The 17,955-nt window shown below is 46.9% G+C and overlaps 1 protein-coding gene across 11 annotated transcripts in view; it reads left to right on the forward strand.

Moving 5' to 3' along the window:
• PSD3 (pleckstrin and Sec7 domain containing 3) overlaps nucleotides 1-17,955 on the forward strand; it is a 607,319-nt gene that overhangs the window by 51,190 nt on the left and 538,174 nt on the right. For all 11 annotated transcript variants that reach the window (XR_015156255.1, XR_015156254.1, XR_015156256.1 and 8 more), the window contains exon 2: nucleotides 3,320-3,366. The gene's annotated coding sequence lies outside the window, so the exon portion shown is untranslated. The remainder of the gene's footprint in view (nucleotides 1-3,319; nucleotides 3,367-17,955) is intronic.

The following is a 17,955-nucleotide window of genomic DNA, read 5'->3' on the forward strand; positions in this document are numbered from 1 at the left end:
ATTCACAGGTGTCAGTTTCACTACGCTCGCCTCCCCGTCTCCCTTTTTAACACATGGAAACTTGCTTAAAAGCGTGAAGAGGTATGTGAGTACCCAGACTTCATGGACCAGTATGCACTGTCTCAGGTAGGGTTTCCCAGATGGAGACTGTGCCCCTGGAGGGAGGTTTGTAGGGAGGCCCTTAGGGGCAGCTCCCGGGAGCCGTGGTCCCATGAAACCACATGATGATGAGCGATGCAGGTTCACGCTGTATCCTCAGGGCTGAGCTATGCTGAAACTTAGTCACAGTTATAGGATGAGGGGTCAGGAGGTGGCAGTCAGGTCTGACGGCGCTCGTGTCCTGTGGGTGGAGGTCTCTGCACTCCCTGCAAGCAGGGTGAGGTGGGATGCTGTCCTTCGTGTGGGGAGGTGGCTCGCTTCTGTGGGCCCAGAGGGTTAGGGGCTCTAGGAGTTTCAAGGCTGAAGGGGGAGCTGAAATCAGCCCAGCTGTCCGTGGCAGGATGTTTCCCCTTCTTGGACTCTGCTGTCCTGGCGGTTAGGTCCTGAGCCTGGGGATCGTCTTCCTCTGGCTTCTCCCCCTGGGAGGTGGGGCCCTCATTGTTGCTGTAAAGATGTCCTCTGGCTTCTGTGACTCTCAGTCACTGTAAATTGCATGTAAAGATTTTCCTGACCTTCTCGAGGGTCAGCTGAGCTCAGCTATTGAATTCCACTGTTGCAGTTGCTGTTGCCCCCAAACTCGTCACACGTCGGGCACCTTCCACCGTCTCCATGGTCGCTGGCAAAATTTCCACAACCAGATTAGTTTCCCTGGGCAGTGATGACAAACTGGGAGGCTTACACAACAAATGTGCATTATCTCAGGTGCTGGAGGCCAGAAGTCTGAAATCAGGTGTCAGCAGACTGTGCTTCCACCTAGGGCTCGGGGAAGACCTTCCCTCACCTCTCCCTGCTTCTCATGGCTCCTGGCGTCCCGGCCTCTGGCTGCACGACTGCAGCCTCTGCCTCCGTCTCACGTGCCTTCTTCCTTACGTCTCCCTGATGTTGTGTCTCCCCTCTGCCCTTTGGCAAGGATTCCAATCACCGGATTTAAGGCCAATCCTAAATCTTATTTTGAGGTCCTTAGCTAATTCCATCCGCAAAGACACTATGTTTAAACAAGGTCCTGTTCTGAAGTTCTAGGTGCACGAGAATCTTTGGAGACACTAGTCAGTCCACTATCGAGAGCCACTTTGTGGCAAGGGCTGTTGGTGCTTAATTTACCACCAACAAGGGGTGGTCTTTGCCAGCCAGATAGCACGCGAACCAGTTCCAAAAGCCCATGCTCTCTGTCAGCCCACTGCTGATACCAGCTTCATGGGTTCCCCAGACCCTGGGCAGAGTTCAGCCTGAGGTTGTTTATTCCTGAAATAAACTGATATTCAGGAAAAGTTATAATGCTGTGCGTGGGTGTATACCAAGTTGCTTCAGTCATGTTCGACTCTTTGCAACCCCATGGACTGTAGCCCGCCAGGCTCCTCTGTCTGTGGGATTCTCCAGGCAAGAATACTGGAGAGGGTTGCCATGCCCTCCTCCAGGGGATCTTACAGACCCAGGGATCAAACCCATGTCTCCTGCACTGCAGGCTGCTTCTTTACCTCTGAGCCACTGGGAAGCCCTATGTAATGCTGCTGCTGCTGCTAAGTCACTTCAGTCGTGTCCAACTCTGTGCGATCCCATGGACTGCAGCCCACCGTGCTCCTCCGTCCATGGGATTTTCCAGGCAAGAGTGCTGGAGTGGGGCCATTGCCTTCTCCCTATATAATGCTATGTGACTATAAAAATGCACCTGTGAAGAAAATGTAATGACATGGAAATAAGTTAATGATAGAATCTTAAGTGAAAAGGGCTAAACTGGTGTATATATAGCTTAATATTATTTTAGAAAAAATAATCTGAAAAGTTATTCACTGAACTATTAATGGTCATGAAATTATGATGGCTGATTTTATCTTCGGCAGTAATATGTTTTACCTTTTATAACAAAAAAGGAAAATTATTTGACAATAATCATTCCAAGGATTGATTTGTGTGCGACTAACAAGAAATAAGTCACCTTTATCACCTGGTACTACAGTTAGAAGAGCAAAAGCCCAGAATATTCATGGCAGAATGGAAGGCAAACGCCCTCCCCACCACCCATCTCATGTCCCATTGTAGGCCAGAGGATGTGATCTCCAGTTCCTGGGGGTTATGGGCGCTCAAACCACATGGAGCCTCAAGGATGCACTGTAAACCCTTTAACCAGGTTTATTATTACACAAGTGGGAATCAAACTTGTGCTGACCACAAGAGTCTGGAGGTAAATGTAGGTGTTCTGACAGCTGTGAAAGATGTTATCTTCTTGGAAAAGAAGCCGGAAGCTTCTTATTGCATCAATTCAGTTCAGTTGCTCAGTCCTGTCTGACTCTTTGTGACCCTATGGACTGCAGCACACCAGGCTTCCCTGTCCATCACCAACTCCCAGAGCTTGCTCAAACTCATGTCCATCAAGTCAGTGATACCATCCAACCATCTCATCCTCTGTCTTCCCCTTCTCCTCCCCTCTTCAATCTTTCCCAGCATTAGGGTCATTTCTAATGAGTCAGCTCTTTGAATCAGGTGGCCAAAGTATTGGAGTTTCAGCTTCAGCATCAGTCCTTCCAGTGAATATTCAGGGTTGATTGCCTTTAGGATTGACTGTTTGATCTTCTTACAGTCCAAGGGACTCTCAAGAGTCTTCTCCAACACCACAGTTCAAAAGCATCAATTCTTTGGTGCTCAGCTTTCTTTATGGTCCAAGTTTCACATCCATGCATGACCGCCAGGGAAGCCCAAGAATACAGGAGTGGGTAGCCTATCCCTTCTCCAGGGGATCTTCCCGACCCAGGAATCAAACCAGGGTCTTCTGCTTTGTAGGCAAATTCTCTACCAGCTGAGCGACCCGGGAAGCCCTCCTATTGCATAGGGAATGTCATGTATGATTTGAGGACACTAGCTGCTGAGTGATGCACTAAGCAGAAGGCCCAGAGTTTTCTCCCAGCCCAAATGAACCAGGTGTTCTCAAAAGCCAGATAAAACCTGACCTCTGGATGGCTGTTCCTGAGAGACACTCTATTTTTTCATCACCAGGAAGACACACGTGCAGGATGCTTTGTGCAAAAAGCATAATCCTGAAAATTAGATGTAGAATTTTAATTTTTATGTTATTTAAAAGTTCAAAATTTATTTTTGCATGACATCTTTTCACACAAGAAATAAAACACTGTGAACAATGTTGAAACCTCCTTGTTTCTCTCCACAGATCCATCTTAACCTTCCTTCTCCAGAGACAACCACATCAAGAATCTGGTAAGTATTCTTCCATCACACTTTTATATTCTTACCACAAACATGTAGTCAAAGCAATACTCTGTTATGCTTTGCATACTCTGTTTCACCAAGTGCTATCACACTGTACATATTCTTCAACTGTTTTTCTCTTCGGTGTTCCATGGTTTTGAAATTTATTCATGCTGGCGCGTGTGGATGCAGTGTATCCAGTTTAAAGTCAATTGTGCTCAACTGTGTGAAAGTATCACAACTTATCCATCCCTTATCCCTAGACTTTCAGACTGTTCTCAATTTTGCTAATGAAAGTGAGGCTGGAACTGCCGCAGCGATGGTCTCCATATGTAAGTTTACTGTCCCTAGAAGGGAAGTGAAGGCTGTAGAGGTGGTCATTTTCCACATCAGTAATATTGACAAATGGTGTTCTGAATAGTTGTACCAATTTATGCTCCTGGCAGAACTATACGTGGGTTTCCTATTTCCCAGAGTCTTGCCAATATTTAGTATCATCGAACTTTTAAAATGTTGGTAACTTTAGGGTATGAGATGGCATCTGCTTTCAATCTGAACTTCCCAGACCACTCGTTGGGTGGAACTTTGTGTTATTCAGGGTGAAGTTGAGCTGCTCCAGTTCTTCTCTCTTGCGTCGCCACCTTGCATGGGCGGTCAGGCTGGTGTGTTGGGGGCCCTGCCCCATGCTTAGTCAGGGGTCCTCCCTGTTGTCACATTGCCATCGCTTAGGTCATCCTCTTCGTCCCAGTGGCTGAAGTTGGGCAGTTGCCACATACTAACTTTGGGGAAAAAATTAGAGAATTTCTGGGAAAGCAATTTTCTTATTGGCAAACAAGGCAGAAACTGCACAGATTCCTTCTGCAAACCTTCCACTGGCAAAATCTCACCGCATCCTTAGACGGCACGGCCAGGGAACCATGGTCCCTGTGGGCAGCCGCGAGTCCAGGAGGATGTGGAGAGGGGGGCTAGCTTTGCTTCTCAAGCAGATGTTTGCTTGGCTTCTGGGCTTCCTTCTCCATGACTCAGCTAGTAAAATGTTTGGTCCGTTTTTATTTTGTTTGCCTTTTCTTGTTGATTTCTGGGAATTCCTTACATCGTCCAGTTTGCTTATTTAATTCACACAATAAATCTGATCATTTAAATGCACCAGTTTCATACATCAGGAAAGATGTTTTAAACTATTTTAGTGTACCTCGAGAGGACTTTGCTGTTTAAATAAGTTGTATCATATTCTTTTGATAAATTAAGATTTTTTTTATAAAATAAATAATTACAACTTTATGGAAAGGACTTGGGGTTAATATAAGTTACTCAAAGTGAACACTTAGAGAGAGCAGTTTCTCGGATTCAGTTGAGCCTACTGAGCCTGTAAGAGCCTGATGACATGTATGACACTGGTCAGTTTCGTAACCACTCAGAGTTTCCATTTACTCAACAGTGAGGATGGTATTATTTGCTCTGCTTCCTATGTGAGGTTGCTATAGGATTAAGCAAGATAACGTAAAGAAAATGTCCCAGAGGATGCAAAGTTTATATCATTGTTAGGAGTCAGAATTATATTGAATAGTAGATGCATTAGATTTCATCTGAAGGCTCCTGAATCTAGTTTCCTTGACACTCTGTGCACTGTCTACACTTTACTCTCTACTGCAGACCAGGGTCACTACTGTCCTGGGCATGTGGGCTGATGGTCACTACGGTCCTGGGCATGTGGACTGATGGTCACTACGGTCCTGGGTGTGTGGGCTGATGGTCAGTTTGGTCCTGGGCGTGTGGACTGATGGTCACTATGGTCCTGGGCGTGTCAGCTGATGGTCACTATGGTCCTGGTTGTGTGAACTGATGGTCACTATGGTCCTGGGTGTGTGAACTGATGGTCACCATGGTCCTGGGCGTGTGAACTGATGGTCACTACGGTCCTGGGCGTGTCAGCTGATGGTCACTATGGTCCTGGGCGTGTGAACTGATGGTCACTATGGTCCTGGGTGTGTGGGCTGTGTGTTTGGAGCATCCACGTGAGATCTGAGAGGGGCTCTTCTCAGAGCCACTACTTCCTAAGGGCAGCCTGGCTTTCTAGCCCTCTTGCAAACAGTTTTCAACTAATCCTCGAATTCCAGGGGGGCCGTGGAGTTTCTTTCTCTCACGGTTCAAGCTAATCCAGTTTGTCACCCATTACTGCCCTCACAGGGGGTAGGACTCAGTCTCACAGCCTTTTGCATCCAGCCTGGCACCCAGCCTGGCACCCCACCCACTGGTCCAGCAGTGCCTCCGCCTGACTGCCCAGCTCCCCCACCCAGGTCTCTGTGCCAGCTCTGCCTGTGCACGGGGCCTTGGGCCCAGCCAAGGGAAAGATGGGGGAGAGGGCAGAGAGATAATGGAGAATGCCTTGGAAAGTGATTTTGCTTTATTCACAATAAAGTTTTAAAATAAAACCTATTTTATTTTATAAAATAAAATTTTATAAAATAAATGTATTTTATAAAATCAAATTTAAAATAAATCAAGTTTTAAAAGTGAGAAGGGAGAATTTTAACCATGTGTGGAAGAAGTTATTACTCATGCATTGTCTAAGCATTAGCTGAGCGGCTCCACAGACCGAGAGATGTCCCAGGTGCTGAGACGCAGCAGAGGCTGAGCAAGTGAGGTCCTGCTCTCACGGAGCTTAAATTGTAGGACCAGAGACAGACAAAGACACACAGGATAATGAAGATAAATATGAGCACGTCAGTGAGTGGTAAAGACTCTGGAGAGATCTTGAAAAGAAGGATGAGACAGAGACGGGTCATCAGGGAAGGTCTTTATGAAAAAGCGACATGTGAGCTGAGATGTGCTTGATAAGAAGGAGCTGCTGCTGCTGCTAAGTCGCTTCAGTCGTGTCCGACTCTGTGCAACCCCATAGACGGCAGCCCACCAGGCTCCCCTGTCCCTGGGACTCTCCAGGCAAGAACACTGGAGTGGGCTGCCATTTCCTTCTCCAATGCGTGAAAGTGAAAAGTGAAAGTGAAGTCGCTCAGTCGTGTCCGACTCTTAGCGACCCCATGGACTGCAGCCTACCAGGCTCCTCCGTCCATGGGATTTTCCAGGCAAGAGCACTGGAGTGTGGTGCCGTTGCCTTCTCCTAAGAAGGAGCAACTCAGGTGAAATTAGAGGGGAGAGCACAAGCGCAGAGGCTCAGCTCCTACAAAGGACCAGAATTGGGGTTGAGGTTAACAGGTCCCTGTGGGACGAGGAGGAAGGCCGAGGGGCCTGGAGTGAGGGCAGAGGGCTGGGAGATGCTGGGGTCAGACCACGCAGAGCTGCTGGGCAGGCCTGACTCACAAGTTCAGCAGTTTAACCCAGAATGGGGTCTGCCTTGGGGAGCTCCTGGGGCCACGAGGAAGCCAGGGTTTTCAGAATCAGGGAGTTTATCCAGGTCGGTTCAAGGACCAGCCTTGGGGGTAAAGGGCAGACACCTGGGAGGTAAGAGCTCTCACAGGGATGGTTCCCACCTGGGAGAAGAGACGAGCAGGTATTGGGTGAGAGGTGATGGGCTCAGCTGACTGAAGGGACCCCCCAGGACAAAGCAGGACAGACGGGCTCACCCTGGCTGAGGACTGAAGTGGGGGACCCTCACTCCCCGAGCATTCTAGAAGCATCAGCTCTGCCCCTTGCAGCCCACGCTGTGGACCCGGGGCAGCACACCAGCTCCAGAGCCCACTCGCTTGAGTGTGGAGCTCTGAGTAGACCGCCAGCTGTGATGCTGGTGGGCTTGCATCCTCTCAGGGCTGAGCCTGAAGTTGGCAGGTCACCTTGGCAGGGAGGCAGCAGCAAGGCAGTGCTGGGCAGATGGGGAGTCACAAACAAGATGGAAAGAACTGTGCTTCGGAAGAGTTAGCATCAGATTCAGGGCTCTACACCTTTGGGTTGAGGCACCACCCAAGACAAGCCTTTCACATCCTTTGAGGTTGCAGAACAGCTACCTGGTCAAGAGTCACCAGTGGATTTGGTCAGGCATCTCAGGCAGAAGCACAAACAGAGCTTTCCATGCCAGGTAACATCCCAGGATTCCGGAACACGTCTCTGCTTCCAAGGTGGCACCGTCTAATTACGAGGTCCTGACTTCCTGTAGCCAGGAAGAACTCCAGAAAGACCTGAATGAAGTCCATACTCTTCTTACTAGACTGTTCAGTTCTCCCGAGTAAGCATGATGCTAAACTTTTTATTTGTAGTAAAATTAGGAACTAAAAAGCCTTTTGATGAAAGTGAAAGTGGAGAGTGAAAAAGTTGGCTTAAAGCTCAACATTCAGAAAACGAAGATCATGGCATCCGGTCCCATCACTTCATGGGAAATAGATGGGGAAACAGTGGAAACAGTGTCAGACTTTATTTTTGGGGGCTCCAAAATCACTGCAGATGGAGACGCTTACTCCTCGGAAGGAAAGTTATGACCAACCTAGATAGCATATTCAAAAGCAGAGACATTACTTTGCCAACAAAGGTTCATCTAGTCAAGGCTATGGTTTTTCCTGTGGTCATGTATGGATGTGAGAGTTGGACTGTGAAGAAGGCTGAGCACCGAAGAATTGATGCTTTTGAACTGTGGGTGGTGTTGGAGAAGACTCTTGAGAGTCCCTTGGACTGCAAGGAGATCCAACCAGTCCATTCTGAAGGAGATCAGCCCTGGGATTTCTTTGGAAGGAATGATGCTAAAGCTGAAACTCCAGTACTTTGGCCACCTCATGCGAAGAGTTGACTCACTGGAAAAGACTCTGATGCTGGGAGGGATTGGGGGCAGGAGGAGAAGGGGACGACAGAGGATGAGATGGCTGGATGGCATCACTGACTCGATGGACAGTGATGGACAGGGAGGCCTGGTGTGCTGTGATTCATGGGGTTGCAAAGAGTCGGACACGACTGAGTGACTGATCTGATCTGATCTGATAGACCATGGTCCAGGAGCTCAAATGAGGCATCTTTCATGGAAAGATACAATATAACATTAAATTCAAAGTATGCTCCTGTCTCAGAGAAGGCAATGGCACCCCACTCCAGTACTCTTGCCTGGAAAATCCCATGGACGGAGGAGCCTGGTGGGCTGCAGTCCATGGGGTCACGAAGAGTCGGACACGACTGAAGCAACTTAGCAGCAGCAGCAGCATGCTCCTGTTTGCTCCGTGGAAACCACACAGACAGACGACATACGTGACTGTGACATCACCAGGGTTTCTACAGACAGTGAACAACACAAGTGTCACTTCTGTCAGCAGCTCTCACCTCTCGGTGCCTCTGTTCCCTGCGCTGTGCTGAGCACGCTGGACACGAGCTCACACTCCCTCTCTCCGGCCGTCGTTTCTGAGTGAGAGCCGTGTACTCCAGGAATCCTTGGGCTTGGACGGTCATCTGGTCTGGTTACATCATTGACTTAGAGCAGATTTTCCATTAGTTAATCTTCTGCACCTCTTGGGACTTGGGTAATCACTTATGTGTGCTTCTTTCTTTTTCTTGGGAGGATGAGTGTAATCACAAATTAACTAAGTGCTTGGATCGTAGGCTAGAAGGGGCTGGGAGGTCCGAGCTGGCTTTCTGCCTTCAGATAGTAACTGAAAGGGCGGTCCAGCTGCTCGCCACTCAAAAGCCATTAAAGAGGCCAGATTGGTGGGAAGGAACTTTTGTTTTATTTTGGATGCTAGCAACCAGTGTGGAGGGGGATAGGACGGATGCCTGTTCAAAGGCCGACTCCTCCCGCTGACGATCGGTGGACAAGAGGTTTTTATAGACGGAGGGAGGGGGCTACATGCCGAAACAGCATGGTGAGCTCTGCCAGTCATCTTGAAATTGGTCCCCAATGGTTTGATCAGCGTCATCTTAATGGTTTTACGTACAGTTAATCTTCAGTTCCGGGGCCAGTTTGTTCCCATTTCCTTGAGGCCAGTTCTTGGAATTGTGGCCGCTGATGTCACGGCTACAGTGCAGTCATCATGTAGTTAGCTTCTTCCATGTGTTCAGCATCTATGACAGCTCACAGGATACAGCTCAGAATGTTATCTGTGGTCCTTGAGAAGGAACTAAATGTCCTTGACTTTGCTTAATGAGTACAGTTATTATTTGGTCTCCTTTGACTGTTTTCCTTTGTTTTTGCCTGTTCTCACTTCTCTGATTAAACGTATTCTTTGGCTAACATGTTTCCACAGACAAAAGGCAGGTGGAAAACATGGGGGGCAAGAACTGCAGGGTACTGCTCCGTTTCAAGATGTGCCTTGGGGGTGGGGGGGAGGGGTGGGCAGGAGAGGCTAGCTCACCTCCTCCAGGCCGCAGTGGGGTCTCCTCCTGCGATCCAGGCTCCTACTCAGACCTTCTTCCCCTAAACTGAGCTTCCATGCGGCGGCGAGTGTTACTGTGTGCTGGGATACAGCACGGCTGTGCCCTTGCTTCTCTTTGACAAGCTGCACTTTCAAAGGGTGGATTGAAGAAGTGGGGATGAAATTTTAAAAAATGATTCCTGCAAATGGTATTGTGCTTTTCACTGGCCAACTGGGAAGAATTTAGGAAAGGAAAATTAAAGCCATGGCTCAGAATGAGCATCACCCGAGGGAGAGGATCAGAGCCGTCTTCTTCCAGCCCCACCTGCAACAACATGCTACCCAGATGGGGAAAGAAGCATGCGTCCTCCTGTTTCACTTCTCCTCAAGCATGTCAGCTCTATTTGCTAATACCCCAAACCACAGGCCAGGATGCAGCGCCAGATTCAGGAGGGAAGGTGCTGAGAGGACCCTCTTGCCAGTCTCACATGACTTTTAAATTGCAGAAATGGTATTTGACATAGAGAGGGCCCATTTCAATGTGGGTGTGGGCGTGTAGGGAAAACACTCTCTGATGATTGCACCTAAAAGCTGGTCTTTCCTAGCCTACTAATGAAGTTTCCTGAATGGCAGAGAAGTAGCCTCTCCCACCACAAAAAGAGCCAGTCCCAGAAAAGTCTCTGGCGAGACAGAAAGGTCTGAACAAACACAGACCAGACACTGATTTAATGCAGATGCTGACTCCACAAGGAACTTGAGGAGAAAAGGACAATTTGGGGAGAAACAGCAGCATCTCCTGAAAGAAGGGAGAAAGCAAAAGAATCCCAAGGACCAGCAATTGGCAGCACAGAATTTATCTCGTACCGTTCATAACCCTGTCAACCAGAGTGCACGAAGAAGTGACTCTGGAGGGGCAGGGAGCAGTGTGGGGCTTTAGCAGAGGACAAAGAACCCACCCCAAACCTGAAGTCTGCTCTACGCCAGACTGTGCGAAGCTACTGTCTTCCTGCTAAGAAGCAAAGAGGCTCAAACTGCACTCAGGCTGGTGGATTTATCTACAGATAAATCGTATCCCTCTAATTAAGCACATGGGGCTTCCAGGTGGTGCTAGTGGTAAAGAACCCGCCTGCCAATGCAGGAGATGTAAGAGACTCAGGTTTGATCCCTGGGTCAGGAAGATCCCCTGGAGAAGGGCATGGCAACCCTCTCCAGTATTCTTGCCTGGAGAATCCCATGGACGGAGGAGCCAGGCGGGCTACAGTCCATGGAGTTTCAGAGTTGGACACGAGTGAAGCAACTTAGCACACACAGCACACACAATTAAGCACACAGACTAAGCTGAAATCTGTAGTCACAATATTACACATCCAGGCTTGATGGATTATACTTAAATGACCCCTCTGCGTTTAAAGTGCCATTAGGGAGCTGGGTAGTGGGGTTAGTGGGTGGTGGGGATGGAGACTCGCAGGGATGAGCTGCATTCTGCCCAGTGAAAGGCCATCCTAGGCTGTGGCTCTTTACCAATTTGCTGGTGAGCAGGGTGGGACGGAATTAACTCCTCGCATGGAAGTTCCATCAGCAGGTCTGGGGCGCAGTGGGGGCTGAGTCATCGGGTGAGTCACATCCCCGCTCCACCCTGGAGCAAACCCACAGCAGAGCCTTTCAGGGCAAAGGTGTGAGTCAGGCCTGAGCGTGGAGCTGGCAGTGTACACGTGATGTCACCTCTGCGGTCCTGCTGGCCCCTGTGACGACCGGGGAGCCGCGATTGAGTCTGAATCAAGCTCAGCTCTATTAAGTGAACCTCTGCAAGGTCGACATCTGCTACTTGCTTTTTGGCCATCCAACAATTGCAAAATGAGCGTGGATGGCTTGGTTAATGAGGCTTTGATAATGGAAACTGGGACTTGATTAAATTTTGCACAGCCTGTGTTTGTGGACACCAGTGTATCCTGCTGGGTTTCTCAGACTTGTCAGTTATACATCAAAAATCATAACAGCAAATGCCCTTTAAAAAGTATCCTACAGATAATTAGCATGGAGCCTATATATGAACAGCTTTGTGTATATATACACATATATACCTATATATACATATGCATAAAAATACATAAGTAATATATATGTATACAAATACATACTGTACTTAACAATAATGATGTATATGTGTATTAGTTCAGTTCAGTCGCTCAGTCGTGTCCAACTCTTTGCGACCCCATGAATCTCAGCATGCCAGGCCTCCCTGTCCATCACCAACTCCTGGAGTTCACCCAGACTCACATCCATCAAGTCAGTGATGCCATCCAGCCATCTCATCCTCTGTCGTCCCCTTCTCCTCCTGCCCCCAATCCCTCCCAGCATCAGAGTCTTTTCCAATGAGTCAACTCTTCCCATGAGGTGGCCAAAGTACTGGAGTTTCAGCTTTAGCATCATTCCCTCCAAAGAAATCCCAGGGCTAATCTCCTTCAGAATGGACTGGTTGGATCTCCTTGCAGTCCGAGGGACTCTCAAGAGTCTTCTCCAACACCACAGTTCAAAAGCATGGGATGGTGCCGGGAGCCGGTGAGGCATTTAGCTCAGTCTCGAGCCTCTGAAGGATGGTATGGGGAGGGAGGAAGGAGGAGGGTTCAGGATGGGGAACACATGTATACCTGTGGCGGATTCATTTCGATATTTGGCAAAACCAATACAATATTGTAAAGTTTAAAAATAAAATAAAATTGAAAAAAAAAAAAAGCATCAATTCTTCGGCGCTCAGGCTTCTTCACAGTCCAACTCTCACATCCATACATGACCACAGGAAAAACCATAGCCTTGACTAGATGGCCCTTTGTTGGCAAAATAATGTCTCTGCTTTTGAATATGCTATCTAGGTTGGTCATAACTTTCCTTCCAAGGAGTAAGCGTCTTTTAATTTCATGGCTGCAGTCACCATCTGCAGTGATTTTGGAGCCCCCCAAAATAAAGTCTGACACTGTTTTCACTGTTTCCCCATCTATTTCCCATGAAGTGATGGGACCAGATACCATGATCTTCGTTTTCTGACTGTTGAGTTTTAAGCTGACTTTTTCACTCTCCTCTTTAACTTTCATCAAGAGACTTTTTAGTTCTTCTTCACTTTCTGCCATAAGGGTGGTGTCATCTGCATATCTGAGGTTATAGATATTTCTCCCGGCAATCCTGATTCCAGCTTGTGCTTCTTAAATAAAACTATGTGACAGAAAAAATAATGCAGTGAAGTGAAAGTCACTCAGTTGTGTCTGACTCTTTGAGACCCCATGGACTGTATAGTCCATGGAATTCTCCAGGCAAGAATACTGGAATGGGTAGCCTTTCCCCTTCTCCAGGGGATCTTCCCAACCTAGGGACCGAACCCAGGTCTCCCGCATTGCAGGCGGATTCTTTACCAACTGAGCCACCAGGGAAGCCCAGGAATACTGAAGTGGGCAGCCTATCCTTTCCCAGCAGATCTTCCTGACCCATGTGATAGAAAAAATAATGCAGCAGGGGCCCATTCATGTAAAAATAAATAAATAAATAAAGAAGAAGAATAGACATAAACATATGTTAAGGCTAAGCTCTGACAAAACAGGAAATGCAGAGAAGGACTGGTGGGCTGGTAAAGGTGGAGAGGTATGGGGTGCTGCTAAGTCACGTCAGTCATGCCCAACTCTGTGCGACCCCATAGACGGCAGCCCACCAGGCGAGAATACTGGAATGGGTAGCCTTTTTCCTTCTCCAGGGCATCTTCCAGGCAAGAACACTGGAGTGGGTTGCCATTTCCGTCTCCAGATTTATCTCCATAAGCAACTGCTTTTCCCAAAACTTGAGTCTTTGAGGTGTGGGGTGGAATTTGTTAAAATGAGTTTTTTACTTTATGTTCCTTTCAAAATATGCCAAACACTAAAGGAAGACATAATAAATGCATCCAATATTCAGAGGCCAAGCTATCATTACTGACTCACTGGCTGCTAAAAAGATACTACGCAATGGTTCCAATTTTCCATGCATAAGGCTTTGAGGGCCCCCAAACCAAATCCATTGCTCATTGTTTATACTGCCATGTCTCCTCGTCAGCACCATTTTCAAGGAACTGGGGCATTCCCTGTCCAAATAGTCCCTTTCTCAAGAACTCGATCATTGCAAGGAAGCTATTAGAGATTCTGTGTGCCAGATATTACTCATGCTTGATACATCACATGCCCAAGGGAATATGAAAAAAAGCATGCCAAGAAATGTAGAATTTAATTCACATCGATTAAAACGATGTGTGCCAAACAGCTCTTTTTGTGGGAGAGAAAAAATAGCAGTGTGTATCAAGAAATCTAACAACTGAACATAGGAGACTGTGGCCCCGAGAGACTTGAATTATCCGATGGACTTTTTCTGATTGTTTATTTTGTATCAGGAATTATGCTGAGGATGAGTAGCAGGATAGCGAGATGAAAGGAAGAGAAAAGATAACGATAATTATAATGCAACGCAATAAGAGGTACAGTAGAGGCCAGAAAGGAAGTGCGTTTAAACAAGTGCAGAATCCATGTGAACACGGAGAATGAGGTCAGCTTCGGAAGGTGAGAACTGCCCTACTCCTGTGAGGGGGGCCCTGCAACAAGGCCCCTAGGGAGCGTCTCACACCTGTTGTGTTCATCACTCAGTCGTGTCTGACTCTTTGGGACCCCGTGGACCTATCTCGGTGTCTCTACTGAATCCTCTCCGTACCCCATCTCCAGATTCTCAGCAAATCCTTTTGGCTCCACTGAAAGGATCAGGGATAGAACCCTATCACATCTTACCAGCTGTGTTGCTTCCAGACTCATCCAAGTCACCATCATCTACCGCAGGTTTTGTTGTTGTTTGGTCGTTAAGTTGTGTCTGACTCTTTGTGACACATGGACTGCGGCAGAGCCTTCAGTCTGTTCTCAGCCGAGTGAAGTGGATGATCGATCCGTGTATATGCTAAGACAGGTCATGTTGAGACAGCTCAGACCACCCCGGTGACTCTCATTTCACTGGGTAAACGATGAAGTCCTCGTGTGGCTGCCCAAGACCCTGAGTGCTCTGACGCTCTCCCCCATCTCTCCTCTCCACCTTGACTTCCCCCCTGTCCACTCCCCTCCAGCTTCCCCCCAGGCACCCTTCTCTCCCTCCAGTTTGTAGTCAATGACCCTAATCCTCTTACACGAAATTGCCATCTCTCCTCTTACACCCCATCCTCCTATTTTTTATTTTCTCATATCACATATAACTTTCAAACACTCTGTATTCTACCTGTTTAGTTTATTGTCTGCCAGCTCCGACCCATCCCCAGAATAGACACTCCAGAAGACTGGGTGTTTTTGTTTGTTGTGTTCACTGCTGTGTCTTCAGAACCTACGAGAACACTCAGCATATCATAGATGTTCAATAAAAATTTGAGAAAATCATGAATGAATTGAGTGGGGTCTGAATACAGTATGATAGTATCAAAATTCGCCTGCCAATGCAGGAGACGTGGGTTCTGTCCCTGAGCTGGGAAGATCCCCTGGAGAAGGAAATGGCAACCCACTCCAGTTATTCTTGCTGGGGAATCCCAAGGACAGAGGAGCCTGGCGGTCTACAGTCCACGATGTTGCAAAGAGTTGGACATGACAGAGCACGGGCACAGGCAATATAAAATTTGAGGTTGAAGGAATAAACAAGGGCCCAGCTCTTGAAGGTGCTGTGGTAAGAACTTTGAACTTGATCAGATGATAGAAGATCACAGGAACTAGAGAGGTGTTTATACCGTTTGTTTGTATGTAAATATGTATTCGACATAGAGAATGCAGTGGGGTGGGGGAAAGCACATCTGATATTTTCACCATAAGCATCTCTGCTGCAGGCAGTGTTGCGAACTGGCTGTAGGACAATTTTGCTCTAAAAAATAAAGCAACTGGTTCACAGTTTGATTGCAGTGCCATGAAAGATGATATAAAGGATTCGACTGGTAATTCACAACGGTCTTCAAGACTGACTGATTCTGTGGCCGATTTAGATAGACCTGCCTGTTCTCTCCTCTGCTTTTTACAAAATTTATCAACAGTAACAATATTAGAAGTTGGAGGCAAAAGAAAAACCAAGGTCCTCCTCCTCACTCAGAAGAAAGGGGGTTATGTGATTCCCGATGAGTGTAAATTTCTGGAAAATATGAACTTTTTTGCTATTTGAGAATGTAGAATGTGATGTAGATGGAATTTTGGTACTTGGCACAGAATATGACTTACATGATTTAGGGAAACGGGGCTTCCCAGGTGGCTCAGTCAGTGATAAAGAATCTAACTGCCAATGCAGGAGATGTGGGTTCAAACCCTGGGTCAGGAAGATTCCCCTGGAGGAGGGCATGGCAACCCACTCAAGTATTCTTGCCTGGAGAATCCCATGGATGGAGGGGCCTCCATCCCACGGGGTCACAAAAGAGTCAGACATGACTTAGCGACTAAACAACCATGACATAGACTGGGTAGGTGACTCAGCATTCCAGTGTAGCCCGGATATGTTGAGCAGTTATATATGCTCCATGTGCTGATGAGAAACAGCAGTGTCCCTGTTTGTTTTCAGTTCAGTTCAGTTCAGTCGCTCAGTCATGTCTGACTCTTTGTGACCCCATGAACCGCAGCACACCAGGCCTCCCTGTCCATCACCATCTCCCAGAGTTCACTCAAACCCATGTCCATTGTGTCGGTGATGCCATCCAACCATCTCATCCTCTGTCGTCCCCTTCTCCTGCTCTCAATCTTCCCCAGCATCAGGGTCTTTTCAAATGAGTCAGCTCTCTGCATCAGGTGGCCAAAGTACTGGAGTTTCAGCTTCAACATCAGTCCCTCCAGTGAACACCCAGGACTGATTTCCTTTAGGATGGACTGGTTGGATCTCCTTGCAGTCCAAGGGACTCTCAAGAGTCTTCTCCAACACCACAGTTCAAAAGCATCAGTTCTTTGGCGCTCAGCTTTCTTTATAGTCCAACTCTCACATCCATATACGACTACTGGAAAAACCATAGCCTTGACTAGACGGACCTTTGTTGGCAAAGTAATGTCTCTGCTTTTTAATATGTTGCCTAGGCTGGTAATAACTTTCCTTCCAAGGAACAAGCATCTTTTAATTTCATGGCTGCAATCACCATCCACAGGGATTTTGGAGCCCAGAAAAATAAATCTGGAGAGACTTGCAGCAGATTTTTTTATTTGGTAAAGAAATTATGTCTAACACTAGATCCTGAATCCTTAATGATCAAATTTGAGAAAGAGTCATTGCTTTCTCTAAGATATACCCCCAATTCAGCTATAACCTTGAATCTATATATTTTAAATGTATTCAAATACTTTTCATAATTTTATATTTTCATAATAAAGTCTTTAAAATTTTTGTTATTAATTTTTCATGTTTCACTATGTCCTTTTAATCTTTTTTATTATGGCCTTCTCTTTTGCGTCAAATTTGTCTTATGGCCAATTAGTTGTACAGCAAAACTGCTTATAGCGAGGAGTCTTACCACAAAAATGCCTGGAACCAGGGAAAAGACAAGAAAAAGAAAAGTTTAAAAATTATTGCAATGATATTTGACAGTGAGGATGGAAAATGTGACAGACTCCAGAGACATTTCAGAATAGAACTCATGGCAGGTAGCAGCTAAATTAATGTGGAAGGTACAGCAGAAAGAGGACCCTAGATAACCACATTTCTAGCCTGGGTGTTTGGAAATGTATTTAAATGCCATTAAGTAAAGGTGGAACACATGACCTGCAAGGAAAGTACTCAAGGCTAATCAGGAGGAAATGCGGGCAGACTGGCCTCTGGACTTTATAATTGATCTCAGACTCTGAATCAGTTTTTACGTCTTGCATGAGTGACTTCCTACAGCAGATGGTGGACATCTGTCTGTCCTTCAGGTCGTTAAATTCATATTTCCTAACGTGAACTGGAACCTAAGGCTGGAAATGTGGGAGATTAAAAGTAAGCAATTCAGGAATCTCCCTGGTGGTCCATGGTTAGGACTCCAAGCTTCTACTTCAGGGGGCACTGGTTAGAGAGCTAAGATCCCACATGCCGTGCCGTGAGGCCAAAATAATTTTTTTTTTTTTTTTAAAAAGGTAAAAGAAAAAAAAAAAGTAAGGCAGTCATACTTAAATTGGAGAAACTTGGAACTTATTATATACCACTATGCTAAGTGGCTCAGACAGTAAAGAATCTGTCTGCCAATGCGGAAGACTCCGGTTCTATCCCTGGGTTGGGAAGATCCCCTGGAGATGGGAATGACAACCCACTCCAGTATTCTTGTCTGGAGAATCCCATGGACAGAGGA

The sequence above is a fragment of the Bos grunniens genome, chromosome 27 (genome assembly GCF_055505025.1).
Source record: "Bos grunniens cultivar Pamir isolate PY7600 chromosome 27, Bosgru_T2T1.0, whole genome shotgun sequence".
Classification (NCBI taxonomy): domain Eukaryota; kingdom Metazoa; phylum Chordata; class Mammalia; order Artiodactyla; family Bovidae; genus Bos; species Bos grunniens.